This window comes from Octodon degus, unplaced genomic scaffold (genome assembly GCF_000260255.1).
Source record: "Octodon degus isolate 3935 unplaced genomic scaffold, OctDeg1.0 scaffold00046, whole genome shotgun sequence".
NCBI classification, from domain to species: Eukaryota; Metazoa; Chordata; class Mammalia; order Rodentia; family Octodontidae; genus Octodon; species Octodon degus.
In genome coordinates this window covers 3,916,964-3,937,139 of record NW_004524622.1, presented here as the reverse complement: position 1 = coordinate 3,937,139, position 20,176 = coordinate 3,916,964, and the positions used below count along the sequence as shown (strand labels likewise).

The 20,176-nt window shown below is 36.6% G+C and overlaps 1 pseudogene; it reads left to right on the top strand.

The window, feature by feature from the left end:
* Positions 1 to 14,300, top strand: part of LOC101582178 — a 31,802-nt pseudogene extending 17,502 nt beyond the window's left edge.
* Positions 14,301 to 20,176: the final 5,876 nt, after the last annotated feature.

The following is a 20,176-nucleotide window of genomic DNA, read 5'->3' as shown; positions in this document are numbered from 1 at the left end:
AAAGAAAGAAAGAAAGAAAGAAAGAAAAAAAAAAGAAAAAAGAAAGTCCTATCAATCAACAGTATATACTTGACATTTGTACACTGTTTCAACAATAGATTGTGTTTTCTTCCCAAATTCACATGGAACAAACAGTGAGATGTACCACCCCTTCTGGGATATAAGAAATATCCTAAAAATTTTAAATAACAGAAATTATATAATGTACCCTTCCAGAAGACAGAGGAAATAAATTAGAAATTAATAACAGAATTATAATTGGAGATTAACAGCATATTTCTTATATCACACGGCTGAAAGACATCTCAAGAAAAATTGAATTTTCTGTAACCATGTCGTGTAAATTCACCTTTTGCAATCACAAAATGTCTATTTTAATGCCTGATTATGGGTTTTAGCACTGACTTGTAGTCAATATCTCTTTCTGTTAGATGTTCAATCTGAAAATCATCATATAGAAAGCTATTTCAGCCTGACGTATAGTATTATTCATTTTAATATAATAATTTACGAGGTGACTCTTTTAACAGTCTATTTTTATGTATGAAATATTGGATACTTGCTTAATGTCTTTATTTACCCTCATAAATTTGACCTTTAAAAAGTATGAGCATAGATAGTTTATATTATTAGTACATAAAATGCAGAATTCCATAAAACAAAATTAATAAATAAAATGTCACACTGAGAAATATTTACAAAGGGTAAACTTAAAATAAAATGCTGGCAAGAGGTTCAAATGTTTGCTAGTGAAACAAATAATCATAATTGGAACTATTATATTAAAATAATTTTCTTATATTAATTTAAAATAAAATGGCTGCTGTGTGAGTGAGACGACCCAGGGCCACGGGATCCTGAATAGACTCAAGGCGCAGGCCCATTGTGGAACCCTTCAGCAGAGCTCCTTGCAAAGAGGCTAGAAGCAAGACCCACCCAGCTGATTCAAGAGAAAAACATCTTGCCAGAGTGACACAAAGGGTTCAACTCCAAAGGCTGCAGCACGAAAAAGTGGAGCCCAGTGGCCAGACCCCAGCCAGATCCAAGCAACACCCACATGGAGGAATCTGAACTTCATAGATCCGGACCTCTTGCTAAGGTAATAACTCTACGCTATACACCAAAGAGCAGGAGAGAGTGGTATACAAAATGAAAAAGAGAAGGAACAAAATGCAGTCTCAGGCCCTGAGTCCACCCAGTACAAATGCAGAAGACACTAGCATAGAGGAAAATGGAAATCACACAACAGATATCTCTGCACAAAAGTATAGAGGAAATCAGGTCAGAAAAAATTTCTGAACTAAAAAAATGTAGTGACAACTATAATCAAAGAAGCACTAAGTGTTTCAAAAGAATACACTGATAAAAAATAGAGCAGAATATAAAAATGATGGAACCCTTGAATAAGCAATTTAGGAAAGAAATACAATGTATGAAACATATTCAAAGTGATATACAGGAAATTAAAACCTCAATCACAAGCTGGCAAAACTGTTTGAGTGAAAGTAAAAATAGACTTTCTGACCTTAAAGACGCCATTGCAGCTAGTGAAAAAGTAAGAAAAGATCTCTTTAAAACAACTAGGATGCAGGAAAAAATAATTCAATAACTGCAAGATGATGCAAAGATGAACAATGTGAGACTAATAGGCATCAATGAGAGGGAAGGAGTCAATTCAAATGATATAAACAGAATATGGGCAGAACTAATAGCAGAAAACTTCCCAAATATGGGGCAACAATCTGACATTCAGTAACCGAAGCTTATAGAACTCCAAATAACATCAACCCAATTAAAACCACATCCACACATATAATAATCAAGATCCCAGAAATTTAGCACAGGAACAGTATACTAAAAGCCACTAAAGAAAGAAACAGAACACATTTAAAGGAAAACCCATCAGAATAACAGCAGATTTCTCTTCACAAACCATCAAGTCAAGAAGAGCATGGAACAAAGTACTTCAAGTCTTGCAAGAAAACAAATTCCAACCCAGATTTATATACCCTGCAAAACTCTCTTTCAAGTATAATAAAGAAGTGAAATAGTTCCATGACAAAGAACAACTTAAAGAATTTCATGATGACAAAGCCAAGCCTACACAGACTACTAAAAGATGTTCTAGAGAGGGAGCAAATTGATCACAGTCCCATGAATGATAATGGAAAGAACCCACCAAATAGGGCAAACAATTAAACACAGGAGAATAAAAGGTATACAATAGTAGTCTTTCAGTTATTCTTTTGTGTTCAGCAGCAAAATATTTTCATTGGCGCATTCTACAAATGGACTTTTCTTCCACCCTAAGGGTCATAATTCCATCTGAGTCTACAGGGTGGATTTCAAAGAAATAGCTGTAGTTCAATCCCACAAATGACGCCTGGCCACCAGTAACTGTCATGGTCATTATGCTTGTCCACAACACACTAGAACTTTGTGCAATATCCTATCCTCAAACTGTTAGAAGTGCTGGTCATTTATATGCCATTCTAGTATTTATCTTATGTTTTACTCTTAGTACTTCTTTGCTATCATGAAAACTTTTTCTTAGTTCAATTGTTTTGAAACATTTAATTTTCTGAATATTGCTTAATCTTAATTTTTGTTCTAAGATTTATACTGTATCTTTGACTTACAATTTATTTAAAAGACATTGTATGATATCTTCTCCTAGTATTAGAAACATTAAAAAGTTTATTTCCATTTTCTCTTGACTTTACATTATTTCTTCACTGTCTTTTATACACACATACACACACATATAAGTGAAAAAAAATACGTGGATAACCCAACATGAGATTGGTACTGTTTCATAGAAATCTTCAATGACCTTTAAAAAAGGGTTCATCCAATATATATTATAACTATCATATTGAAAGCTCTTTACTGTTCATCCAGGAGCATACTCCAACTTCTCTTGCCTTTTGAAATATGCTCTTTGTTATTTCCTATATGCTACTTCTGGGGGTATTAAAATATTTCAAGTTTGTATAACTAGAAAATCTTACTTTTAGTTTTCAAAGGTATGTTTGCTAAGTATAAAATTCAAAGAGGACAGATCTTTTCTTTCAGTCCTGTAATTAGTCTAGTATCCTATACACTTGGTCGTTTTATTTCTTTCTAAAGTGGAATAAGATGCTATTTAATTTTGTTCTTCCATAACTAATATTTTTATGTATATGCTTTAATTATTTTTTTCTTTACAAAAAGTTTTAGACAATTTCATTTTTGTGTATCTTGGTATGATTTTATTTAAATTTCTTGTGCAAAAAGAAAGAAAGAAAGAAAGAAAGAAAGAAAGAAAGAAAGAAAGAAAGAATAAAATAAAATGTCCCAAGACTACTGCAGGAGTACAGCACTATCTATCTAGTATGTAAACTACATTATGAGTATAAATGATTACGATTCTATTCACTCCACATTTTGTCTTATGGACCTAATCATACATTTTTAGAATAGTTTATTCACATATCACAGGTTCTTTGAGTGATTGTAGACAAAAGCATATTATACTAAAGAATCTTTAAAATAATTTTTGAAAGAACACAAATGACTTTTTATGCCTCTATTATATTTAACTCAATTATTAAAATTGCTTATGTTTTATATTAATTACTGTTAGTCAAGAAATTTTATCTCGACTTCTTTTTTAAAAGCTATTTTTGAAATCCACATATATTCTGGGTATATAGTGTGAATTTTGTCATTTATATTTCAAATAATATTATCAACTAATACCACTTATAGTAACTACTAACAAATTCTCTAAATTCTATTCAAAAAGTATAGTTTTAAAATAAATTTGATAATTTTCTTATCCAAATATGTCAAGATCCAAGATGAGGATAAAAGAAAACTATAGAAACTGTTTTTAAAAAGCTACTACCAGGATTTTATTTGCCTCCATTAAGGTCTGTTCTGAAGGCTGTTTATTTGCCCTTGTCTTTTTGTATCTCAGGAGAGCTGTTAAAGCATTTGGGATAATCATAAACATTATTGACAGGCAATAACAGCTTTTGAAATTATTCATTTAAAATTATAATAATAACCTTATTTGCATTACAATAGAGCTATTTAAGCTCTCAGCCTGCTTTAGGGAAGAAAAACAATGTGTCTTCATCATTGTTGGTCCAATTTTTTGATACTAATTCTATATCAATGTGAAATATTATAAATGGTTTCTACAGAAAATTTAATTAGCACATTAAAACTGAACTTTTATTAGTGAAACCCCTCCCTTGTATATCCATTGATTAGAGTAAAATCAAACTCAAAAAAGTATTTTTTAGTCTTTGTCTTTTATCTGAATTGTCTTCACTTTTTCTACTTTTTTAAGTTCTTCAATTTTTACTCTTATGTTTTCAGAGCAGTCTGAATTTCTCTTTGATTGCACTTCTTTTCTGTGCATTCTAATCTCATGCAAATGCTTACTTTTCATGGATCACTTTCCTCTGTGGCCCCATACTCTCCTTGATCAGAAAATTGGGGATATAACTGAGTTACAGGATGTTACAATACAGGTTGTCCTATGTCCTGAGTCCTCACTGACCTTGAAAGGCTAGGGCCAAAATGTTGGTTGTCCTTGCAGCCTTCTTTTTCTCTAATTTTTGGTTTTCAAACTTAAGTTGTTAACCCTCCAGAAGAGAAGCTTAATGATATTATTACCCTATAACATAGGGTTTAACCTCATTATCTGTCTGAATATCAAACATCTAAGACAGAACATGGAACAGGTATTTTCCATCAAGTATTGATATGTTAAACTTTAAATCCATACAGAATGTGAAGGGAAAAAAATATTTAAAAAATTTAAAAATAGGAATAAACAATTACATATCTTTACACAGAAATTTAGAAATCTAACATATACAGCATTGTAGCAGGACAGTCCTGTGAAATTTTATTTTCTTGCCTCTTGTTTTCATTTATTACCCTTTTTTTAAAAACAAACATTTATTTGAGAGACAGTATGGCCATAATTGGTATGACATGACAAGCAGTACATATTTAGAAGACCAGAATGGCAGGCATTCCAAGCATGAACCTTCTATTACACATTGCTATCTTCGGTTCAGTTGCTTAGTTCACAGGTATCAGCATATATAGTTAGTCAGCGTGAGAACCCTACCAATTAACTGCTAGTTTCAAAAATCTGCTGAAAATTCTCAGAATCATTGACTAGAGTGTGCCTAAGAAGAGTCACGTGGAGAGAAAACGTTCTCTCAGGCTTTCACAGAGAGCAAATTGGTCAAGCAATGGCTGTGACTCATCCACATGACTGACACTGACAAAGAATCTACAAACTGCAGTACAAGGTTTCAGGGTAAATCCTGATGTGATTTGACTATCCTTGGCAGATACAAAAGTTACATTTCTTGTTATATAGGTCTTGCTTTATCTTGGTCTTAACCATCCAGCAGAAAAGTATAAAACTGAGGTATAAAAAGTAAAGACATATTAATATGCTGAGCTGTAAAAGGCTCAAGTCAACAACTTCTGACATTGTCAGCCCGATGGATAACCACTAGTGCTATGGACTACTGGATATATTGGAATATTTTTCTGAATTCATGTAAATGATCTACTGATCTGTTTTGAAACTGTCTCATTGTTATTTGTTTCTCAATAAAATTAACAAACAAAAAAATTCTTACTTTTCTTTTTGGTATTTGTTTTGTTTTGTTTTGATTATGCCATACTGGGGACCAAACTCAGAACCTTGCACATGCCAGTCAGACACTTATGCCTATTTTTTATTAAACATCTATGCTTAATAAATATTTTTAGGGCCAGGGAGATAGCTCAGTAGGATAAGCACTTCCCTGGCAAAGTTCTGAGTTCAATCCCTGATTCTGCCCAAAAAAAAGAAAAGTATTTTTAAATTATTTTCTTCTATAAGAGGTTACTTGTCCTAACACAAATTCATTTAGTGACTAGTGTAATAACATTGTGCACTTTAAACTCAATGCATGAATGACTGACATTTGATAATGACATTCAAGTATGATTATAAAATGTAAAAATAAAAAAAAGATACAACATAGAACTACCAGGGAAAATATTCAGCTTTATACACAATTATTTGAAGTCACAAAAACATAGCATAGGCCAGAATCTTATCAGTATGGTAGCCACACAGCTGAATTAGGTAGACTCTAGCATAAAAGATAAAGAAGACACAAAATTTTCACACAGGTCACTAGCAGTGAGAGTAAATGGGATGAATTTTGCTGAGCATGTGGTTTACTAAGAAATCATACTCTGACTGTTGGCTGCATACCTCATACAGAAGCTATTCCTTGAGTTCCCAGGCCCATGGGCACCCACCAATCCTTCAGTCTTCACAGTGTACTGATATCTTGGCTGACAAATCAGCTAGCTCTTCTATATCTCTAACATGACCCCCAAGTAGTGCCAGCTGACAAGAGGTCCAAGGAGTCTGATCTGTTTAGTAAGACCCTGTAGACCCTGTGCTAAATGCATAAAAATTGCCCCCAGAAAGTCAGTATTATGCCAGAGTATTTAGAGTTGGTCCTATTAGTTTGAGTGTCTCCTGGGGACTTAAATTTGAAACTGAGCTCCAGAAAATTAGATGTATTTTTTAGAATGTCATTAAATGATATTTGGGGAGGGTATCAAGACATCCAAAAATGTCCCTATATTAAAATAGGGACATTTATTTAACCCCACTGATAATAGAAGGCAGTTTTTTTTTTAATAGAGACAATGAAGAACTCACAAGCTACATGCCAAGAGGCTTAGGGGTGAATATGTGGTGCAGTCCAGCAGTGATGGCCACAGTAACCACTACATCACTCTGGGATGACAGAAGCAGGTGGCACCTTGGTATCTGAGGTTAGAAGGCTGCATTTCCTATGATAGGCAGCCAGATTAGCATCACCTTAGCACACAGAGATTGTGGCCTCTATCTTCCCAGTTCACCCTACATTGTTGGCCTTTGCAAAAGTCAGGAAGTAAAGGGTGAGTTCACAATCGACAACTATAAACCTAGCAAAGTACTTGTACCAATCTCAGATGTTCTGTCATGCCTTTTATTTTTACTAGTGCAAAACAGCACAGCCTCTGGCCCTTGGTAAGTAGCTATTGATTTGACAAAGTTTTTTTCCTTAACCTCCTGAGAAGGGCAGGTTAAAGAATTCACCTTTGCTTGGCAAATCTGGCAGTTCTTTCACTGTCTTTCCTCTAGGCTATGTTAATTCTCCTGCTGTCTGTTATAATACACTCCAAGGCATTACTCTTTAATGTGGATGCAAACCCTCTGGAGATCTTGTTAAAATTAAATTTTCAATTCAGAATTTTTGGAGTAGGATCAGAGACTTAAAATTTCTAGCAGGTTTTCCCATGGTAGTGACACTACTTAACAAAGATATAAGCAGCAATCTTGTTCACCTTGACAAGAACAGGAATAGCACACTGGTTGTATATGCATTCCTGACATTATACTCATTGAACTTCTGGAGCAAAACCTACATGCAACTTCCATGTATTAATAAGACAATTGAGTGCCAGAAGGTTAAACATGAACTTCCATCACAATGTGTTTCTATTTTAGGGGTTCTAAGACTTCACTGTCCTTTCTAACGCAAAGGTAAAACTGGCACTGCACCTTACATCCCAAGAAGATCTACAGCATTTGATAGTGCACTTGGATCTTTAGACTCATACAGTGACTACAGAAGGCTGCTCTCACTTCACAAAATGCTTGAGGATCCCTGGCTTCAGGTGGGGCCTAAAACAAGAAGGAACAGAATGAGACTGTAAGACAATCTTCCTGCCTCTTGGTCCATGGCCCATCACCATCTAGTGTGTATCTTAGGAAAAAATGATTTATTGATACATCTGTGCCGCTTTCTTAGAAGAGTCTCAGAACAAACTCCCCTATAGTTTTTTGAGTAAGGTCCATGTGAACAAATAGTTTCCCTTGATAAATCAGTTCTGTAAAATATCAAGACCCTGGCTCGGGGCACTAATTGCCTGTGAGACCTGATTTTCTCCGTGTGAGCAGGGTTAATAAAATGCACAGAGGTTAAAAGATAAGTGGGCAGAACCACACTTCATCGTCTGTTGAATGTGCCACATCCAAGATTGGCATGGAGCATGCTTAAAATGAACAAAGTTATATGAACAAATCATGCCTTTCTGTAGCTCTGAAGCTTCTCCTTCAGCATGTAGTTAGGGTTGATCATACTTTTCTTTGACAAGTAAGAAGTAAAGGATTCAAGTGTAGTCCATCTACCTACTGTACTGCTCCAGTGACATTTGTTGATGCAACCAAGAACAGCTATAGGATTACAAATCCACCCATGGGAAACTCTGAATGACAGAGGGGAAAGAAAACTTTCCAACTGTTTCAAGCACTCTAGTTTTTCTATTTTACACACAAAGAGAAACATCCAGAGCATACATGCACTCGCTTTTTCACAGAGCTGAACATGTTTTCTAGCTAACAATCACAAGAAAAGACTTTTGCTGTGTAGAAAACAGCAAAGCCCATCATGGTACTGGGAACCAGGAAAAATAATCCTACTATCTTCATGCACCACACCATGCCTAGTGTTATCAATAGTCTAGTCTGAGGGCAAAACACTTCTGAGGAGTGATAGGAAGTGAACCAGAGACAAAGGAACCTTGGACCTCTTGTCAGCTGGCACTACCTGGGGGTCATGATAGAGATATGGAAGAGCTAACTGATTTGTCAACCAAGATATCAGTACACTGTGAAGACTGAAGGATTGGTGGGTGCCCATGGGCCTGGGAACTCAAGGAATACCTTCTGCATGAGGTATGCAGCCAACAGTCAGAGTATGATTTCTTAGTAAACCACATGCTCAGCAAAATTCATCCCATTTGCTCTCACTGCTAGTGACCTGTGTGAAAATTTGTGTCTTCTTTATCTTTTATGCTAGAGTCTACCTAATTCAGCTATGTGGCAACCATACTGGTAACATTCTGGCCTACATTATGTTTTTGTGACTTCAAAAGTCCTCCTGTTTTCAGCCTCCTAAGTGCTGGGATTACAAGCGCATACCACCACGCCTAGTCTTATACTGAATTTCTTGAACAAGTAGGCATTTCCTTATGAAGGATCCCTCTTAAGCATCTATATCTATGTAGCTGTTTATTCTGGCTTCTTGCGTTAAAAGCTCACACATGTTCTGTTTTTGTGCCTCCCTGTTCAGTTCTGCCAACAGGGCTCTGAGAGGCAGCTTCTTTGTGCACAGTGTAGACTGTATGTCAGATTCATTCTTTTTTCTTCACCTTCAAGGTCATCACCCAAAATATCTTCTCCCTTGTTATCTGGCTGCGCACAATCAACATGTATGAAGAGAAATATTAATCAGGATTTTTATGGCTGTAACAAAACCTCCAATGGGCAGACAAAAGCTCCGCAAATTAAAGCTCCTGCAAGTAGGCTCAGGGGCCAGAGGTTCCATCCCTGGGCCTGCTGTACCGGCTTGGACCTAGGGCACTCTGAGATGGCAACTGAGCCTGGGCGTGGTGGCGCATACCTGTAATCCCAGCTCTTAGGACGATGTAAACAAGGGGATCACTCCAAGTCTAATCTAGTAGTGAGACCCTGAACACCCTGTAGATCCTTCATGATGGACAAGTGTGCTCACCATGTGGTCACCAGTAAGAGCAGGGGGACAATGTCAAGGAGCATAGGACTAGGAGTCAGTTACAGTCCCCAAGGCTGTGGAACTAGGACCTACACAGAGCCACCCAGATGTGTCTTTAATGTGCTAGAGTTCTTAACCCATGCAAGTTAACAATCATGATTAAAGGTCACAAAAGTACTGATGCCATTCCCACAGGAGACCTTTTTTTCTCTTATGTTGTCTGTTTCTCTTCCAGTTTGGTGGCAGTGAGTAACACTTGCAGTCCCTCTTCTTGCTAAGAGCCCTCCAAGCCAGAGCTAGTCACCTGGTACTGAAGGAAAAGTACAACCATAAAGTAAGAAAATATATCTGCAGTAATAAAGTGGATATGTTAGTATAAAGAATGAAGAGCAGGAGCAGGTCAGGGCTATAGCTCAGCTGCATAATGCCTACCTGTTGAGCACATAATCCTGAGTTCAATCCCCAGTATTGAAAAAAGAATGAAAGAATGGAAAGAGCAATTTTTATGAAGGAACTAGTAAAAGACAAATATACAAATACAAAACTGTGTAAAAGTAAACAGGAATTACACAGAAGGTAAGATAGAAATGGTGCAAAAGAATGAAAGATCACTATCACACAATCAAGGTGGATCAAACTATTATATTCTGATTCAATAAAATGTTGAAACAGAAATGGCTAACAATATGAAGTAACTGAGTAACAATCTAAGGATCTATTTTTCTTCCTTTAGAAATGGCATAAATAGAGCTCTAAGGCACATTGTGAAAACATCTGGCACTACTTAGTAAGGACCACCACAAATTTATCCAAAGACCTAGAAATTTATCGTGGATACATGTGTAATATGAAACACCAACATCCATTATTGTATAAGCAGGACAGTTCCAGTGAAATCAAGATTATTCTTTGTGTTACCTCAACAAAGTGAGTGTAATATAGTTATAAAGATATAGGACAGTAAACAATGAATCCACCATGATTGAGCCATACTGGCACTATGTCTATTTTTTTATGTATTTGGTATAGGATTTCACCTGCACAGCCCTGGCACTAGGATTATAGGAGTGCACCACCGCACCCGGACTCTGGCTAGCTCACCTGGGGGTAGAGCCAGTGCAGCACGGGTAACACTATATTCATTGTGAAAATAATTTTGAATAAAGGTATCTCCAATTACATATGAATAGTTTATCTGTGCATGAACATTAAAATGCAAGTAAATAATAAAAGTGAAAAATTGTATGACATATCTTATTTAAGTACTTGTGTGTTTCTACTAAAATCATACACAGAAAAGAATAATGAAAATTCACAATGATTGATGCCTTAATTTAGAAATATACTTTCAAGGTGAGAAGCAGATATGCTGAAAAATATTTCAACACTTTTTATACTTGTGCATATTTATATACATATATATATATATATATATATATATATATATATATATATATATATATATATATATATATATATATATATATATATATATATATATATATATATATTGCAATACCAGAGATTGAACTCAGGATCCTGCACTTGCCAGGCAAGTACTTATTCTATTGAGCTACCTCCTCCACCCTACTTGTATATATTTTACATATATAATTTGATATACATCAGATATTTAATAATAACATAATAAGAACATAAAATGCTGACCCTTGAATGGAATGAGGGAATAGAACTCTGAGGTATGTGGGCTCAGTGTGCTCATCTCTTTTTATGCCATTCTTATGCAGAGTACAGTAAAATTTATAATTATGGTCCACTAATATTTAAATGCAAGTAGGGCACTGAGCGTGCCATGTGGCTGACAAATATGGCCTCTCCCTTTTATTTTGGTATTTTTCTCTTCACTAAAGGCAGCAACATGTAGTGAAGAAAAATGGTATCTCAGATTCATAAACAAAAGGGCAGAAAACACATACAAAATAAAGCATCTTTCTTTCACATCCTATGAAGAACCCACTCCTCTGACTGTGGAAAATGAAATACTGCCTATGTAAAAATGGTCTTTGCAAAACATCCATTACATAGCCATGAAGAAACTCTCTATCTTTAATGCCTGTAAATCAGATTTATTTATTAAGCGGAGCTTGGCACACTGCAGACCCAGAGGTCTGTCTGTGGAATGTGCTTCCATTAAGCTTGGATGTGTTCAGAATTGGAGGCAAATCTCCCAGGAAATATTTCACAGGAGTAGACTTTCCATTAGTAATTTAAAGCCTTACAGCTGAGGGGCCTTCCCAGTGCAAAAGTCTACATGAGGATTTTATCAGTCCCTAATGCAGTGAAACTGTTAAGGGTCTGATTTGCATTTTTTTCTTTCTTTTTTTTGGTGGAAGTGGGGATTGAACTCAGGCCCTTGCACTTGCCAGGGAAGGGCTTATTCCACTGAGCCATCTCCCTGGCCCCTGATTTGCATTCTTGATATAACTACTGTATTTTTTCACAAGAGTAGTTAAAAGCTGGCTGCTAAAATGAGTGAGAGTTGAGATATGCCATTACTCCTTGCCAATAAAACAGTCATGAATAGCTGATGGACTTATACATGTTTCTTGTAATATTTAAATTTTGCTACCACAATATTTTTTAGTTGTTGATTTTTTTTTTTTTTTTTGCGGAACCGGGGATTAAACTCAGGCCCTTGCACTTGCCAGGGAAGCGCTTATTCCACTGAGCCATCTCCCCGGCCCTAGTTGTTGATTCTACACAAAAATTTTAGTCTAATCTAAAATGACATATTAAGCCAATTGTGGGCTTGGAAGATTTTTTTAAGTCTATAGTAAATTTGACAGCTTATTTTATTTCTATTGAGTTTAATTCATTTATTAAACATATTATACATAAATATCAGATATGTATATATCATATTATATATGCATGAAAATTTATATACATACATATTTTTTCATTCTTACCATGTTAAAAAGCATGCTTTAAAAAAATTCATTTGAATTAGTTTATGGAACTAATATTTCAATTTTTCAAAACAAGTATCATTTTCTACTTTTGTCTTCACTGAATCTGAGCCTGAAACTCCTGAGGCTGTCTTAAAGAAACAGACAGTAATTCAGAATATTCATTACAGAGAAATGAGCAATATATTCTGAACTCATCAAGAGACACTGTAGAATAAGCACTTACACAAAGAGCAGCGTTCTTAAGAGAATCCCAGTTTCACACAGCCTTTGCCAACCCTTTGTCGAGAGATGCACAGCTGTGGTCTGACTGGAATTCCGAATGCCATTTCCATGTGTGTGAGAACAGGGAGAAGTGCAGAGGTCAGAACTCAGGTGACGCCGAGGGACTGACACGATGGCTCAGGCGCGGTAGGAGGCCACTGTGCAAGTGGGATTCTAGATTGGTGGAAGTACTACTGTGCCTGTGATGCCTGCTTGTCCTACTAGAGCGTTCAACTTCGGAATGGGATCAATGACAATTCAAGGACATTGGCAACGTTCATTGTTTATTACTGTACTACGTTCTACTGTTTTCTCTAATGTTTTAGACGCTATTGTTGAATACATTTCAAACTGCTTGCTGATTTAACCATTTCACTTGCATCTTCTCAAAAAACTACATAAAAAGAAGGTAGAGAAATAAAAGAGCCAACAAAGACTTATCTGCACATGTGGGAAAATCAGAAAATGATGTACTACTCATAATGATTGCTTAACAAAAATAATCATCTTATTAAGCAATTCAGCACTGCATATTTTGCCACTTTTTAACACATTGATATCCATAAAATACAGCAGTTTTCATCATTTGAAATTCAATTATGTCATTAAATATAAAAGAAAATTAAGATATATATAATTCAAAATAATTATCTCAATCTTTTGTCATGAATTTTGACTGTGTGATATTCAATTGGATCAGAATATAAAGCTGGAAGATGAATATTATTATGCATAGAATGTACACATATCTGTAATCATGCCCACAATAACAATTCCTAAGACATTCCAGGGTATGTGGATAGGATAGTTTCAGGCTAGCTAGTGCTGTATGCTACTATCCCTTGTTTTGCATGTTTCAGAGCAAATGACAGAAGTCTAAACTTATTTTATATTAATCCATTGTTTTCTCTGAATGGAAAGCTCGGACATAAGCTGCCCCAGGTGTGGCTGGATATAGACGTGAAGGTAGCCTAGAAGGTGTGGATCTCCTTTTGTGTCGGCCGCCTGCTGTGCTGACTCCTCAGACAGCCTCCCACGATTGCTCACCCGGCTGCAGAGTCCTTAAGGGCCCTCAGTGGACAGGACAGAGCATGCCTCTCCGGGCGGTCCACCTCTTACCGCCAGTCTGCCCTGGACTGTGTCTAGCATACTACGCCTCAGCCAAGCCCTGAATGGAAGTGCCCTCCGGAAACACTTGGAGCAAGCAGAGCTGTGGCACGGAAAGCGAAGTGCGCAGCGGCGCAGCTGGTGGCGCATGGGTGCAAAACCGCCCGGCCTGCCCTGCCCTGTCTCTGCTGCCGCGCTCAGGGGAGGCTGCTGGCTTGGAGGACGCGGGGCTTTCCGGAGCGGGGCTGCCGACCCCGCGCGCCTCGAGTGGCTTGTGTCCGCTTCCAGGAGAGTGGATGGAGCGAGCGGCCGCCGCTGCAAGGGCAGGTTCCTGCAGGGGCGAGGAAAAGACTGAGCCCGCCCGAGGCAGGAAACACTCTGTTCATTCCACAAGCCCTGCTCCTAGCTCCGTGTTTTCAGGGAAGTTTTCAGTTCTCAACTTGTAAACACGCGTCATCATGTGCGTTGGGAAGTGTGTCATGGGGCTTCGGGTGTCCATCCAGGCGGCGCTGGTATATAGCAAGGAGGCAAATCGGTGCAAGCCAGCGTCTTCTGAGATCCGAATGTTTAAGGTAGTTGACTGCAGAAAATATGAGGAGATACTTGGCTAAAACAAGTAGATTTGGGGACGTGACCCACGTTCACTAGCATGCTAAGAATCCCCAAAGCAAAATTGTATTGTTTCCAGATTCCTCTAGAGCTGATGGCCTCAAAGTGCGAAACAATAAAACAAAGGACTCAGGCGTTCTTGAGGGACCAGAATTTGTCCTAAAAAAACCTTAGGATGCTACACAATCATTTTCCAGCTTCCTGGCTGTTGCACTCTGTGCCAAGCTGTCATTCTTTTTCTTTCTTAATGGAAAGGAAACTTTTTTTCATTGTTCCTGCTGAGATCACCTTTTATATCCATCAAGCTCTTCTGATTTCTCTGCCTCTTGGAATTTAGGACCAAACAGACATTGCTAGTCATAGATTCTTTCAATTGTATTCATCATATCATCTATATTCTCATGGTATTTTGTCCTATTTGACAGCGACTTCAATGAAGTCTAAATATAAAATTAAAGCTACAAGTGTTTCTAAAGAAAACATAGGAAAAGAGTTATGTTCTTGACTTAGTCAAGTACTTTTGAGACATTGCAGTAAAGTTTGATTCATAAAAGGAACGAAAGGGCTCATGGTATTTTACAGATATGAAAAACTTTTTTGATTTGTGCATGTCACTGTGAAGTGAATAAAATCAATGTCCATAAACAAAAATAAAATATTTAAAGATTATGTTTCTTAGAAAGATTTTTATATGTGCTCTATACTAAAGAATACTCGAGCCACGCATGATGGTGCTTGTCTGTAATCCCAGCACTTGAGAGGCTGAGGTAGGAGGATTGTTGCAAGTTTGTGCCCATCATGGGCTACAAGGTGAGTTCAAAGCCGGCTTGAACCTCATACCAAGTCCTTGTCTCAAAAAAACAAAACAGTACAAAAGCCAGTACTCAAATGTTAAGAGTAAGAAAAATAAGTTTGGCAGAGTATCTAAACAAAAATAATACCAAATAAAAGATATGAATGATAAGGATACTTAACATAATTATTTTAAAAAGAAAATTTAAAATTAATGGAGATGCTGTCACATATCTTTGACATGACTAAAGCAAAATAAACATAACATATTATTTAATTCCACATAGAAGTTGTTTATAAAAGACCAAGCTACAGGGATGGGAAAGAAAGCAGTGTTTTTCAGAAATCTGCAGTGAGGAACATGTGGGCTAGAAAGAGGCAGCAGAAAAAGTGAGTGGGATTTTTGGTGTCCTAAACATTTAAAGGGTTTATGACTGTATGCACATATCAAAATTGTGGATATAGAGACCTTAAAGATAGAATTTATTAAATTTTATTTTATTTTTTGCAGTACTGGAAATCGAACTTGGGATCTTGTGCTTGCCACGCAGACACAAGACATGGAGCTCTCTCCCCTGCCCAGAATTTTATAAATTTTAAAGTGACCATTGTTTATATTCAAAGAATAAAACTTTAAAATTAATTTCATATTTTAGGGAAGGGTCTACAGGGTGTTCAGGGTCTCACTACTAGTTTGGACTCATAGTGGTCCGCCTATTAACAGCCTCTCAAGAGCTGGGATTACAAGCATGCGTTACCACGCCCAGTCTCTCATTACAATTTTAAAATTATTATTACACTTAAGTAGGTGTGGTATATAAATAAAAAGCTAAACCAAATTACTTAGGGTAAGAGTATTCTAGGAAGATAATTTCACAGAATAAAAGACACTAGAAATTTTTCTCCTTTGGATCTATATTCAGTATCTCAACAATTGATCATAAATCACTTTCTCAAAAAAAGAAAGACAGAAAGAAAAATAGGAAGGAAGGAAGGAAGGAAGGAAGGAAGGAAGGAAGGAAGGAAGGAAGGAAGGAAGGAAAGATACTGAGCTATAATAGAGGTTGTTAGTTAGACTCTGGTATGAGTGCATGGCAGTATAAATAAATTTGGCAGAATGGACTGCTCCTACCTAGTGAACAATGTATTAAATTTGGAGAGAATGAGGAAGATTTAATTAATATCCTAACAATATCACTGCAAAAATAGTTGCATAGAAGATCCACTGATTTAAACAACCTTCAATGATGAAAATATTGAGGACATAATATTTGTGTACTTATAAACTTCCTTAAATATATACTAATTATAATGGAGAAAACAGTAAGCTTTTAGTGAAAAAACTAGGCAGAGATCATTTTAACTATGAGGCTAATATCTCCAGTGAGAAGACACTCAGCATCATGAATCCTCTCATGCTGCACTGAAGAAAACACATCGCTTGTGTACTACGCTGTCAAAAACTCCAAACTACAATCTACATGAGAAGAAGGCATCAGGCAAACTCAAATAAGGTTATAGTCCACAAAACAATGGACAAGTTGACTTCAAAAGTGGAGTAATAAAAGGTAAATTGATACTCGGACTGTTTATAAAAGGGAGAAAAATAAGAGGACATATAACATATTGATATGAAATGCTGGATTAAATTCAGGAACAGAAAAAGATACCAACAGAATGGTTAATAAAATCCAAATGAAGTCCAGATGCAGCTGAGGGAATTGTATCAATATGCATTTCTTTATTTTAATACTTATACTATGATTTTGGAAGATATTAACATTAAGGGGTGCTGAGTAGAAAAAACAGTTGAACTGTGCATTAATTTTTATTTTATTTTATTTTTTGTGGTACTGGGGATTGAACTCAGGACCTTGCACTTGCCAGGCAGGCACTTATTCTACTGAGCTATCTCCCCAGCACCACTTTTTAAATTTTGGTAAATCTTAAATTATTTCAAAATAGGTTAAATTAAGCATATTCATTTTCCTACATATCAAAATTGTGTTTCGTTGTGGCTTACATGAAAACCTTGTGTATACAATAACATTATTGCTTGATATAGTTAGCAAATACAACTTTGTATGTATATAATATCATATATATCATATATGTCACATATTTTTATATATACTGCATACATACAGTGGGAAAAAGAGCAGACAGGAACAAATATTTGAGGCACCTGAATAGCAACAATTGTGAGGCTTTTGGATTAACTTTCCAAGTTTACAGAATTGAGGAATGAATGAAGTTAAAATTGATCTTCTGATTTCAGAATTTTTCAAATGAATATCGATATAATAAAATTGTAGGTAAAAATAACACCAATTACACCTTTGGAAAGCAAATTGCAGTATCAGAAGTTTGATCATTATACTTATGTGACATCTAAATTTTTTGAAAACTAGACATTCAAGCATGAAGAATATGACAGTAAAGGAACTCTATGAAGTCCGGGGAGATAGCTCAGAGGCGTAAGTGCCTACCTGGCAAGTGCAAAGTTCCACGTTTGATCCCTGGTTCCAAACAAACAAACAAACAACTCTATAAATAAGGGTAAAAGTAACTTTACTATCACTATAAACTGAAAATGACTGAAATCAAATTTTTCTTTATGCTTCTCCTATGGTAATTTATTGAATGACAAGTTACAGTAGCAAAAACCACTTTTTTAAAAAAGTCAAAATGACTGGGAAAGTATTTTTCAGTGAAGTATTTATCAATGAAATGCCCAGAGAAATCAACTAATGCACACAATATGTGCAGAGGAACGTCCATGACTAGTATACTCATGTCTAGCCCACAGATCTAGTATCACAAGATTGAAAATAAATATCAAATGAGATGATATGAATTGAGAAGGTGATCTTTGTGCAAACTTTAAAACAAAGCATTTTCACTGATATAAACAGCTTTTGTGGAGCTTTATGTTTAAATAATTCCAGATGCTATAAGTCTTAGACATGTCTTTCACAGTTAAAATAATAGACAGCACTGTTTGCCACTGTTCTCTATGAAGGAAAAAAACAGTACATGGGTGTTGTTAGGGTATCGCTATAACCCTATGCTGTGTCTCAAAGAGTGGCTCCTGGAAACATGAGAATATATTTCACATCCAAGGAAAATGCAAACCAGAATGTGTTCTACTGTGAAGAATATACAGGGCTGGGGATATAGTTCAGGGAGTTCAGGGAGTTCAAGGGGATTAGCACCTGCCTGGCAAGCGCAAGGTCCTGAGTTTTGAGATATATATATCTCCTGCTTTAGATCTAGCTCTTCCAGTAGCTTTTACATAATCTCAGAACAACAAATGGGGCAACACTGTTGATCTTCAAGATGCTGCATTGCTGCATGCTCTGGTTTTTGAGTGTATGTAACTTGAGTAAGTTCAGTCAGGGCTCGCTACTTCCTGCCCATGATACTGACAAGCTTTTACTGACCATATTGGAAAGGAGAAGTGTGTCCTAGTGCAAAGTGGTAAAAGATGAGCTGGAGCATATACTGGGGTGGGGAACACTGACACAGAAATACGAGCACATTCTTATGTCATATAAAAGTGCGAATCATCCAGCCCCTTCCTCAGTGAGATCGGCCCTGCCCCAGCCCCACTTCCAACCCCAGCCCAGGATGAGTCTGGTAGTACTGAACACAGTCCTATCCCATCATTCTCTTTTACTCTTTTAATGAGACTTACTGTCTGCTGAACCTCAGGAAGCCAGTCTTACCATGACAATCCTGGCCAGAACACAGGCAAAGCGTCCTGACAGTATGGACTAGTTTAGCTTGGACTCGCACAGCAGCGGACTCTGGGAAAAGATTGGAAGCCTACCTAATTTGGAGGTGAATAAATCATCAGGAGGGGAGGAAAGAGGCAGCCGACAAAGTACATTAGTAAGACAGTTATAAGCAGAGGTTCATCTGCTGGGGAATTTGGAAGCCAGGATAGCACACATAATGGAGTGGCAACTTCTGAGTGAGAGATAGGCCGTGATGTGTGCTCACTGTTTCTGCATCTCAGTGTTGACGGAAGTCATTTATTTCTTCTGTCTCCAAACACTGGACAAAATAGATTATTAACCCGAGATCATTTTCAAGTTTAGCCTGAGGCAATGTACACCCACACAGTGAGAGAAGAGGGTAGGATCTAAAGTAGCTGACACCGTCTACTTCAAGAAAAAACATAATTGAACAAATATCTCCTGACTCTTCAGGGTCAACCACAACCACCAGCTATATCACATTTTTAAAGTTTCAGTAACAAAGTACCTCAAGACAGACAGTTTAAACAATGTAAATTTATTTTCTCCTGTTCTGGAGACTAGAAACCTAAAGTCAAAGTGCTAGCAAGTTTGTTTACTCCTTGGAGTTGTGGAGGGATTCTTTTCCATTCTTTTGTGCTGGCTTCTAGTATTTTCAGGCATTCTGTTACCTCACATTACTTCCTTTTACTTGTGTCTGTCCCTGGGCTGAATTTTTCTCTTTTGAGAGCGGTGCTGTTAAGCTAGATTGGTGTACACTTTAGTAATCTCATCTCACCTTGCTCAACTATCAGCCACAATGCTAATAATCCATATAAAGATATAAACTCAGACATAGATTTGTTGTTTCTCAGTGTTACAATATAGTAAGCACTGACACTTGTTGATAAAATTGAGATCAATTATTCATACATTTTAATTCTGTCTATGAATTCTCATCATGTGTAAAGGAAATCAATGTAGTCTGAAATGAAGTCTTCATTGTGAACTCCGACTAGCTCTTCATCAAAGGATTAGGACCATCGATTTTAGAATTAGGTGTGTCTCAATATCTCTTCATTTTCTTAGA